The sequence below is a fragment of the Aquila chrysaetos genome, chromosome 14, assembly GCF_900496995.4.
Source record: "Aquila chrysaetos chrysaetos chromosome 14, bAquChr1.4, whole genome shotgun sequence".
Taxonomy (NCBI): Eukaryota; Metazoa; Chordata; class Aves; order Accipitriformes; family Accipitridae; genus Aquila; species Aquila chrysaetos.
This window is the reverse complement of record NC_044017.1, coordinates 16,376,318-16,387,501: the sequence shown is the minus strand read 5'-3', so window position 1 is coordinate 16,387,501 and position 11,184 is coordinate 16,376,318.

Below are 11,184 nucleotides of genomic sequence, written 5' to 3'. Positions count from 1 at the left end.
TTCCCTTTTTAGTTGTCCCGTTCCCTTGCAATGCATTCTTTCATCATGTCAGGATTTGGTAACCTTATAGCTTTGCTGGTTTTGTCAAGTATCTGTCACACTGGATGCCATCAGACTTTAGGAGGAAACCCACGGTGCGAGCACCTTGATCGCTTTTCTACACTCAATCAACAGAATCACTCATTTCAACCACAGGCGGTGGTACTGCTGCTGTTCGCCTGTAGCAGAGGGAGCTGGCTGTCTCCGTGGAAAGTAGCATCGATGAACAAGGTACTGCTGCACGGTGCCCAAAGTGTCACGTACTTCACCACAGTACCACTGGGAGCAAAACGTGTGGAATATGCAACACAAAACCACTTCTGTCAAACTTTATTTTGTGAGAGGCAGAATCTCCTCTGGGGCAATGGGAAACAGCAGGGCAACGCAGTTATCTTGAAAAATAAAGACTCAAACTTATTTTTCACAACCAAAGTTTCATTTCTAAGTATAAGGGAGCATTTGAGAACTCTCTTTGGTCCCCTTTCCCCCCCTCTTTGGTTCTGTTCTTTTCTTTTGGTCCATGAATACAAGTCCCACTCCTCTCTCCTTGTTGCTGCATCCCAAAAATGACCTACCTCCTTCTGTACTAACTGTAATCCTGGGCTCAGCTCTTGAGCTGATGGCTGAGTCATGACTCTCAGCCTTTTCCTCTAAGGTTTTTTCCCCTCCCTTTTTTGTCACTGGGGATAAAACCTCTGCATGTCCGGTCATTCAGCCTCATAACTTGGGCACTGTCTTTGGCTTTTCTATTCTGGTTAAGTCAAAGTCCTGCATACTTTGCATAATAAATTGAAGATACACATTTTCATCCCTATAGGTAGTGTATTCGTCCATGATCTCCTTACCTGAAGTGATCTTTGACCTGGTAGTGTCTTTAGCATGTGAGATCTGTCCAAACTAAAATAAGATAATTTTCCTGTCTTCCTGCTTTGACCAAGTCACTTCTTTGACCACTTGTGTATTGCTACTGATTTCCTCCTCTCTGTGGAATACATTTTAAAAGAGTTATAAGCTAGTTGTACTCTTTAACAAAGCCACAGACTTTTTACAAAGCCACTATCCCATCCCACTGCTCATTTCTCATTGAGTGTTGAAGTGGATTCCCATATCCAAGTCCACGATGCCAGCCTGCGCTGTGCCTGTTGCAAGCAAAGCACCTCCTAGCTCCCTTCCATGTTGGCCCTCACTGTGGCGGGAATCCCCCATAAACGTAAGGGACTCAATTTTTATTCACCCTCAAATCCTTCCTTAAAGACTTTTTCTTTAGTGCAGTACCACTAAAAGCAGGACTACAGTTAAACTGTCAGTGTCTTCTGACAGGCTCTTGAGCCTGTTAACAAATGCTGCCTTGTCATTTTTTCTTTCTCTGATCGGTGTTTTTTGCTATACCTAAATCACAAGTTTTTGGAGACATGAACTCCTGTCTTTTCCCTTTGTGTTTGTACAGCATGAAGCCCAGGATCTCAGGCCCAACATTACAATGGCTGTATGCTAACACAAATAGTGAAAATCAGCATCTTCCTATGGAAAACACTATTTAAACATCCACTGTGAATGATGGATAAGACTTCATAATTAAAAATAATTGGGGAATAACACACACTCTCTCTTAAAAACAGGTTTGTGGTGTTTAATCCTCAGGCATGACTTATCAATTCAGAAATTCTGGATAAAAAAGGAAATTGCTAAGCCCAGATGACTTTCCTTGTCGCTATTGTCGTGAAAAGGGTATGTCCTGCCTGGTCTGGTTTAATTTTCTTTTTCCCAGCCAATCAGAGTCACATTTCATTTGCAATACCCACTGCAGCCCATCTGTTCAGCCATCTTTTTCCTTTCATCTACGCTGTCTTGCTTACAACTCTTGCTGTCCCCAGATTCCCACCTTTCTTGTGACCTCTGTCAGTGGTTATGCGTGCTTTTGTGGCTGGTGCTGTTCCTGACCATCTACCTGCAGATCCTGCTGTGGTGGGTTGACCTTGGCTGGATGCCAGGTGCCCACCAAAGCTGCTCTATCTTTCCCCTCCTCAGCTGGAAAGGGGGGAGAAAATATAACGAAAGGCTTGTGGGTCGAGATAAGGACAGGGAGAGATCACTCACCAATTACCGTCATGGGGAAAAGAGACTTGACTTGGGGAAAAATTAATTTAATTTATTACCAATCAAATCAGAGCAGGATATTGAGAAGTAAACCCACACCTCAGCACACCTTCCCCCAGCCCTCCCTCCGTCCCGGCCCAGCCCCACTCCCGGTTCTCTCTCCCTCCTCCCCCCGGCGGCGCAGGGGGACGGGGAATGGCGGTCGGGGTCAGTCTGTCATACCTTGTCTCTGCTGCTCCTTCCTCCTCGGGGGGAGGAGGACTCCGCACTCGGCCCCTGCTCTGCCGGGGGGTCCTCCCGCGGGAGACAGTCCTCCACGAACTGCTCCAGCATGAGTCCTTCCCGTGGGCTGCAGTCCTTCAGGCACAGACTGCTCCAGTGTGGGTCCCCCACGGAGTCACAAGTCCTGCCAGCAAACCTCCAGTGTGGGCTCCTCTCTCCACGGGGCCACAGGTCCTGCCAGGAGCCTGCTCCAGCATGGGCTTCCCACGGGGTCACAGCCTCCTTTGGGCATCCACCTGCTCCGGTGTGGGGTCCTCCCCGGGCTGCAGGTGGAGATCTGCTCCACTGTGGACCTCCACGGGCTGCAGGGGGACAGCCTGCCTCACCATGGTCTTCACCACGGGCTGCAGGGGAGTCTCTGGCCTTGGCCAACAGCGGGTCCATCTTGGAGCTGGCTGGCATTGGATCTCTCAGACACAGGGGAAGCTTCTAGGAGCTTCTCACAGAAGCCATCCCTGTAGCCCCCCCAGCTACCAAAACCTTGCCATGCAAACCCAATCCACCCACTCAGCTATTCTGCTCACTCACCAGCCTGGGGAGCAGGCCATCAGTGCATCTTCTGTCTCCATTGTTGGGACTTTCAGCTGTTACCTGGCCAGGTAAGCAGTTTTACTTAATCTGAATTAATGACAATGGAAGGGAAGTTTAAGGCATGAAGAGATGCTTCAAACTTTCTGGAGAGAAATACTTAATCTCTCTTAATCTCTTTTATTGACAATCCATCTTGACTTTGTAGAGGTGGAGAGAAGCTTGATATCTAACACATTCAGAAGACATGCACTATTCCCAGATGCAGCTACAAAAATTTTATGAAACTACAGGTAGACAGACAATAGATAACATTCACAGACCATAAAGTGACTCTTACTTGAAGAAAAATGTGGCAAACACACAAAATGAAGGCAACTCTCTCACTGCCATCACTCTCTCATTGGCTATTTGGTGATGCACTATTGAATTCAGCCGTCTTAATGTAGAGGGGTTGGCCATCTGAAACTGATTGAGCCACGTAAGTTGTCGTTGTGGCTGGGCAGAAAAGAAACGTCACGGCTCCTGCGCACAGAGTAGATTTGGCCATGCGGTGTGGGGCCGCAGTGCGCATCCAGCGCTCTGCAGCAGCAGCCCCGTTGCTCCCCGGGAGGGCAGCGCCCGCTGCGCGCGTGGTACCCAGGCGCACACAGCCATCGCTGACCACCACCCTCTGCGGAGGGACCGGAGAGCGGACGTTCCTTTGCTTGCTAAGGTGGAGTGCTTAAAAGAGGCTAATTACTGGGGCAGGATCCAACTAGACGATGATACTCAAATGTGTTGTTTTTGTTCTGCGAGCACAGCCAAAAGATAATGTTTTGCCTTTTCAGACACGATCTTTCTGCTCTGTAGAGCTCTTTCCCTATGCTCGTGCATTTAGTATTATATTTTTCTATTGTGTCTAGTTTTTGAGTTAAAAGAATGAAAATAGTCTTTCTTCTTTGTTAAAAAATTAAAATAATATTTATTCTTTGTTTCTGTTCGCTTCACTTACTTCTTGCCCCTGAGATTTCTATTGTTCCCCTAGAAAAATAAAATATTATTCCTTTGTCCTTGTGGCCAGACCTATAGAAGGAATGAGCCTGCAGCCAAATTCCCAAACTGAGCTCTAGCAATCCAGCCAACCTTCATACTTGGCAGTCTGCACACAGATGTTACTAAACAAGGTATATTATCTCTATCCAAGACTGAACTTTTCAACAGTAGAAGCAGCAGAAGACATGATGTGGATGTCATCTACAATACACCTAAACTGGACTATTTGGAACCATTTTTTTGCAATAATAGAAAATAGAAAAGATACCAATATGTTTCTACAACTTTGCTTTTCAACCCTTCCTACAGGAGGTTATAATAGCTTTATTTTTGGATACGCTTGATAAGCGCTTTTTACTTTCTGATTATGAATTTCACTGAGCCAGTAAAAATGTGTTGAATTCATTTTTAGCAAAATGTTTAGTGACTACTGACCTCTTTAGGAGACTTATACTGGTTCTAAAACTGAGATATTCCAATGCTAGCATCAGGATATAATCCATTTTCTTTACATAATGTTGCTAATATCCCATTCAGTTCCTTTAAAATGTAAATAATTGAAGTAAAAGTTCAAGAACTCAGAAGAAAAATCAATTTAGAAAAAGGAAATTTTTTTTTAAGCCAAAGAAAATCATAAAAATGTGTTTTGATTTAATCCGTGTTTTTCTAGGCAGTCACTGACTGCACTGAATTATGCAACTCTGATTATGTATACATATACAACAGGAAGGATTTTTCTGTGTATGAGAGAAGGAAAAAAGCATCAGACAAAATGATGTTGCTGTATCAATGTCTTGCTATTCACTGGATCAGAATTCGCATTAAATAACCTGCCTCCAAAAAAGGAACACTTAGCACCTGATCTTTTCAATCAAAATGAAATAGCTGTGACAAAATTGGCCCTTACCCCCTTAATTTACAAATGCAGCTACTTGGGTGGGTGCAGATGGGCTCAACTCCTTTTAGGTATGCTCTCGTCTGGTTGGTGTCAGTGAAGTCTGATCCAGAAGCTATGCTGAGTGTTCCTGGAGCTTATCTTGCTTCTCAGCATATCTTATTACTTTGGCTACAGTCTCATGCAGATGGAGATCTGTGGTTGGGTGGAAGCAGACTGTGCATCTGCCTTACCTAGTTCAGTACTATCAGCCTGGTAGCTGATAACAAATCTGTGGCTTTATTATCCGGCCCTACGGTTTGCAAGTGAACTACTGAGTTGTGCTCTTTGATGAAGAGCCAACTGTAATTACGCACAGTCTTACAATAGGGCATGTTTTTCTGAAGCACTGAGTACTTGCAGCTCCCATTGCATCTAGCTCAAGTAGTAAGACTTTTAGCACTTCTGAAATGAGACACTGGGCAAATTTTATCTTCCTGATATTCTCTTACTAAAGTTCCATTTGTATTTTCACAGGGCAGTATCTTAAAGTCTATTTCAGAAAGCAGTTTATAAAATGACATTGAGTGAAAATGGCTTGGAATAAAATTCACTGTCCAGACATGGATATTCTGTATTTTTGTGGAATTCCAAACTCAGTGCACAGAACATTCCATTAAAAATAAATTTTTAGATTGTTTTGCATTGTCGATGATAAGTTTTCCAAAGGAAACAGGAAGAAAAGTGCTATTTATTTGACAAGCTATTCCAGACAATCGGAATGATAGTTTTCCCTGGCACCCAATTGCTTTATACAGAATTGAGTGCAAATGCCAATATTCATTAGAAAGTCTCAGGTACTCATAAAAGTCCCAGTTAACTATATAATGCAGCACAGCAAAAACTACACCCAGGGGCCATTTACGTAATGGAGGACTCCATCGTGGTAAGTCTTAGCAGTATTCCCAAGGGTAGGCTTACCGCCTCCATATAGACTAAACCAACAGTTTGCTCGAGAAATCCATGTCTTGCTTCAAAATATAAATCACAGGTGCTTGTCGGGTTTACATAAGCACAAGTATACTTCCAAGAAAGAAATAGAGATGTGGAAATCTTGGAGCGTTTCAGCAGTGTTTCGGAACACAAACTGCTGAAAAGAGCTTTGTTTCCTTCTGCATCGTATTGTAGCCTCACTCAATATCCTGTCTACTTTATATCCTCACTGTGAACAATATATGATAAGATGAAAGGCAGTTTACATAAAAGCAGGCCATCTCCTTGAAGAGAACTTATAAAGTACATCTCCTGTATATTCCTTTAATCCTTTGTGAAGCAGTAAACTACAGTTTTGCCCTCTGTTTTGAAACTTTTCCTTAGTTCCACAGAGCAGATAAGTTTGTTGTGAAATAGCCTTTTTTTCCCCCTTTCCTCTGGGAGAAAAAAGATACGGGAAAAACTGTCTTTTGGCATGTGTTAGCCTGCTGACAAAATCACAAAGCAGTGAAAATGAACGCATTTTCTAAAAACCTCAGTAGTACCAGAAAACCCGCCTGACATGCCCGCACTTGTGTAACAGGATTAAATGTTTGTGCTGTGGTAGTGTCTGTGGGCTGGAAGCAAGTTGGACTTGATGTGATAAAACCAAAAAGCCTTGTCTGAAGCAGCTGGCAGTCTAGGTGAAGGCATTGCCTGAGCTCTCTTTGTGCACCTTGTCGTATGAATAAAGCTCTTCCAGCTGCAAGAGAATTGCAGAACTGATTCTGAGACAGGAGCAAATAGTCAGGACGGTAAACTGGAAATCAGAAAACCTGGGTTGTTTTCCCCAAACATCTTCTGTAGGGCTGATCATTTTTATGTTCTTTCCTAATTGAGTCTCTGCTTAAACAGTCCTTGCTTTAATGAACTTACTACGTACTCACAGAGCCTAGCGTAACATATGCTATTGAACACAGGTAATTGTTTAGCAATGAAGAAAAGCGGGGGAATAGCAGAACTTCCTAATTCAAATTTCAAAACAAATTCCTGTATGGATATATACTGTGGAGATGGGATTATTTCGTGTTATCGATGCATTTAGTTGATGAGTAAAGGCTCTGTAGCAAGTTTAGGTATCCATAAGGAAATAACTGCGTACAGCTTGTTTTGTTCTTTATTCTGTAGGCTGATGAAGGTTTCATACCTTCATGTCATGGAACAAAACAGGACAAACACAAGTGGAAGGAAAGGGAAGAAAGAGAATCAGAAATAAAGTTAATTGATGGGAATAGTACGCATTTGAAAACAAGGAGGCTTCCATAGCAGGTACTGATCCATCATGTGCACTAACAGTCTGCATTTTCCTCACTAGCTTCAAATCCCAGCACAAGAAAGGGTGTTTAAAGCAACCCCTCTCTTTGTTCTTTCACCTTTCCAGGCCTGTATGTTTTTATGTTGTTGGGTTAAGTGCATGTTTCTGAGAAGAAATAGCTTTTCAATGTTCTGTAGCAACTTCGTAGCTGCCAAAGTAGTTTTGTACAGGAGAAAAGTTAAAATTTTCCTTATCACTATTCCCTGAACAGTGAGAACCAGTATGGATGGGGCAGGAACTTGATTTTTTTTAACCTCAGAAGCCGTATTTTGGGCTGGCTTAGCTTTTGCATTTTGTTATTTTAAAATCTAATAGAAAAGGGGCAACAGCGAGCCCATTTATTGGCCCTATGCCGTTTCCTTTGAGCTGTAAACGGAGAGCTATCTTAAAAGATCTCCAGAGACTTTAAAAGCACTATAAATGGTACTACATATCTCATCCTTATCTCACACATACTGATTCTTAAGCCAAAGGACAGTGGACTTTCCTGGGATGTTCCAGAGACAAGATGATATAGGTATGACCAGAATTGAGGTAGCAGAAAATTTTTGTCTAAAATGAGGAAAAATTAGTGTCCTTTAGTGTCGACTCTTATATGTGCCAGCTGCTAATCCAGCTGTCAAGCTTGAGGGAAGGAGAGAGGATGGTAGAAAACTGAGGGAATTGTGGTTCATCTGTATTCATTATTATATTACATTATATTAAGGTGGTTCACAACTGTAATAGTAAGCTAGAGCATCTGGGTAGGACACTTAATGTTCTGATGGTATATATTGGTTATGCATGCACTTTCCATCACAAATGAAACACTATAGTATTTTTGTGTGCGGTCTTCCAATGACTGTAAACAAAATTACCGTTCTGTTTTCTGATGTTCGGTGCAATGTTACTGCAGAATCAGGCCTGTTGTTCAGCTGCTGTGCACGTGGCATTGGTAAGGAGGTAAAACTGGATCAAATCAAGAATAAGCCCCTGTCTTGAAGAGCTTAAGAGTCTGAAATCAAGGAAAAAAACCAACACAATACTAAACAAAACAAAGTGTGTGTACTTTTATAGAGCAGTTCTGATATGTTTTAGATTGGATGTACTTGAAAGGGAAATGTCTCTGGCGACTTTCTTTGGCATCTGGATTTTCCACAGAAGTTGGTCTTGAAGTACAAGTTCTGAGAACAAGGACTGTGAGAGTCAGCAACCACACAAGTGTGGTCATCCCTGAGCTGGTGTTGACCCCTTAAAAGGGGAAGAAAGAGCAAGAGTGATAGCGTCTACAATGACTTGAAAAACAGCAAAGGAAAAGGCGTATGATGCTGTTATTTGATGTTTAAAAATCTTGTGACGTGCTTTTTTTCCTAGCACGTGAGCTTCTGTCCTGCCTGGGCTCTTAACCACTACTAAGCAGTTCCAACCAGGAAGCTTCTGTTCTTCGTCTAAATTTGCATCAGCAGACTGCATGAGCAGAGATTAATTCTAAGCCTGGTGAAAACCCATAAAAGAAAAACTCTCCATGAAGGAGGGTAGGGGCAGATCTGGTAGTGGAAGTGGGTGCCTACACAGTACAAAATGTGATGTCTACCTTTAACGTTCCCGCTCCCCTTGGAGGTAGTCCAAACTCCTGAGAAAAATAAGGAAGCATCCTAATTGCTGAAGGAGAGAGAAACACCACAGAGGAGTGCTCCCATTAAGGCTAGCTAATAGAAAATGCTAATTAAATCCTTCCCTTTTCTAGATTGTAGGTGCTTGAATTAAGGCTGCAACAGGGATGACTCTGCTCACTTGGGTTTCACAACCACAAATCCTCTAATGAGGTTTGACACCCACATATGTTCTTTGAAGCTATGTTTATGCTGCTAATTAAAAAGGGGCTGTGGGCCAATCCCTGACCTCAAAGCCAAACGGCACAAACTGGCTCATGGCTACACAGCTGAGGGGTAGCTCCCTTTGGAACAAAATTTATCTTGGAGAGAGTTACCTGAAGCAGTCCAAAAGGGAGCCAGGGTGTGCACTAACATTTAAATGCTCTGGGTGACTTGTGGGCTTGCTGCTCAACCTAAATCCCTGGCTGTCATAAAGATGTAAAAATGTAAAGATGTGCCTTGTAAGAACTGGGCAGGACTATCAGCCTTAAAAGATAGCCTCCAAGATAGCAACCTTCTATATAGCTATTGATAGTTGTAATGCTTCCTGAAGAAGCGGCAGATCTGGTTTCTAGGATGTCACAGCTTGTGTCCCAAAGGAGTGCCACTGCCATGAGGTTCCCTCAACCTCTCCTATCAAAGTGGACAGAAGAGACCTACCAGAAACTTCAGGGCAGAGAGAGAACACAAGTTGCTGCATAACTTCGAATACTAGTGGTTAAGGGAAAGGAAGCACTGTGTTGGTTTGGTTTTGTTTGCTTGTTTGTTTTTCTCCTGGGACTATTTCCATGCTTTAGATTAAACAGGTCTTAAATACAGGAAATGCCATGTAGTTTAAATGCCTACAGTTTCTTTTATTGGCTCTATTTCTAAAAAACCAAGCTTGGAAAAATCACCAAATATGCTACTGTAAAGCAATAATGACAAATGTAGGTACAAGATGTGTACAAGTTGTAGATGCAGGCTGTGTATATTATCACAGAAAGGATCATGTTCTGCAGGAGGATCTGAAAAGCATCTGTTGTAATAGGCCTTTTGACTGCTACTTTCCTGGAAGCCACTGCAGCTGTTAGATGTACTCAGCATAGTAAACCTTTATGCAGATGTTAGTAACTAACATCAGCAGACAGAACCTGTGGTTTCTGTCTGGGTTCTTTTTCTGGACATAGCTTACAAGACTTGTAATTATTCTTTCAAAATGTGACCAGAAGAGGGAAGATCAGGGAAGGGAAAATTAGCAGTCTTAAACCCTAGTATTAATTGCCTCAGTATTTTGTTGCTATACTTAAAGCCATATGCCAAACGAACATGTTCCTTTCTATTGCTCTGCAGATGAAAACTGGAATGTAATAGCCAAGGGCAAATACATTCATCCACAAATATTTTGCAAATACATTTATGGAGTACTTTGTTAAAAAGGTTGTGCTCAGTTTTCAGAGGCTTTCGGTGTGCACTGGTTTTGAAGAGTTTCCAGAAAAAAAAATGTCTGCAGTTTCTGTGTCATGGAAGAAATCAGGGAGCATTTTACTACCTGAAATGATGTAGAGCCACCTCTCGATCCAAATCAGGCCTAATGTAACCGAGCTGTTGCTGATCACCGGTTTGTCATCTAGCAAGATCCCAGTTCTCTCTTCTGAACAGAGAGGTGTGTCAGCCAAAATACCAGTTAAATGTTTCAACAGCCGAAAGAATAAGGGAACTGAAAAGGTTTTCTTTTTGTTCTCCATGGTTCTGACACCACCAGCAGCAGGCACTGTTAGGACATCAGGAAATTTTCTGTTTCTGAAAAATAGAAGTTCACAAGTAGAAGAACTTGGAATGAATGTTGCAACTTAAAATGGTATGCTGTGCAATATCATTCCTCAGTTTCTAGGGAATTCCTATTAGAATTAGATAAATAGAAACTGTATCTACATTGCCCACCATCCTAGAGCCTCCCGTGTCCGAGGTATCTTTCATAACCGGCTCAGTCTCTTCCCTCCAGGGCAGGACTTTACATACCGCTCAACATCGCTGGAGTGACAATTACAGAGGTGGTTGTGGAAGGGCATCTCTGCCCAGTAGAGTCCTCCAATTCAACTGATAGCATACAGTATTGGTTTAAGCATCTTTATAGCAGGAGTACTACTCTAGTTTTGTTCATTTGGCTTGGCTTGCTTTGCCTGGATTTTATGACTCCATGATGATTAAAATCTTTCCTGTTTTCTACAAGTTTACCCACCTACCTCACCATTGACCTCTGTGTTTAGCTGAATCTCTGGGAAGTCATCTAGTCATAATTTGAAGTGCTTAGGACAGAGAAGGATATAAAAATTCTTCCCTGATAAAGTTTTCTTTTGCTAATAGCC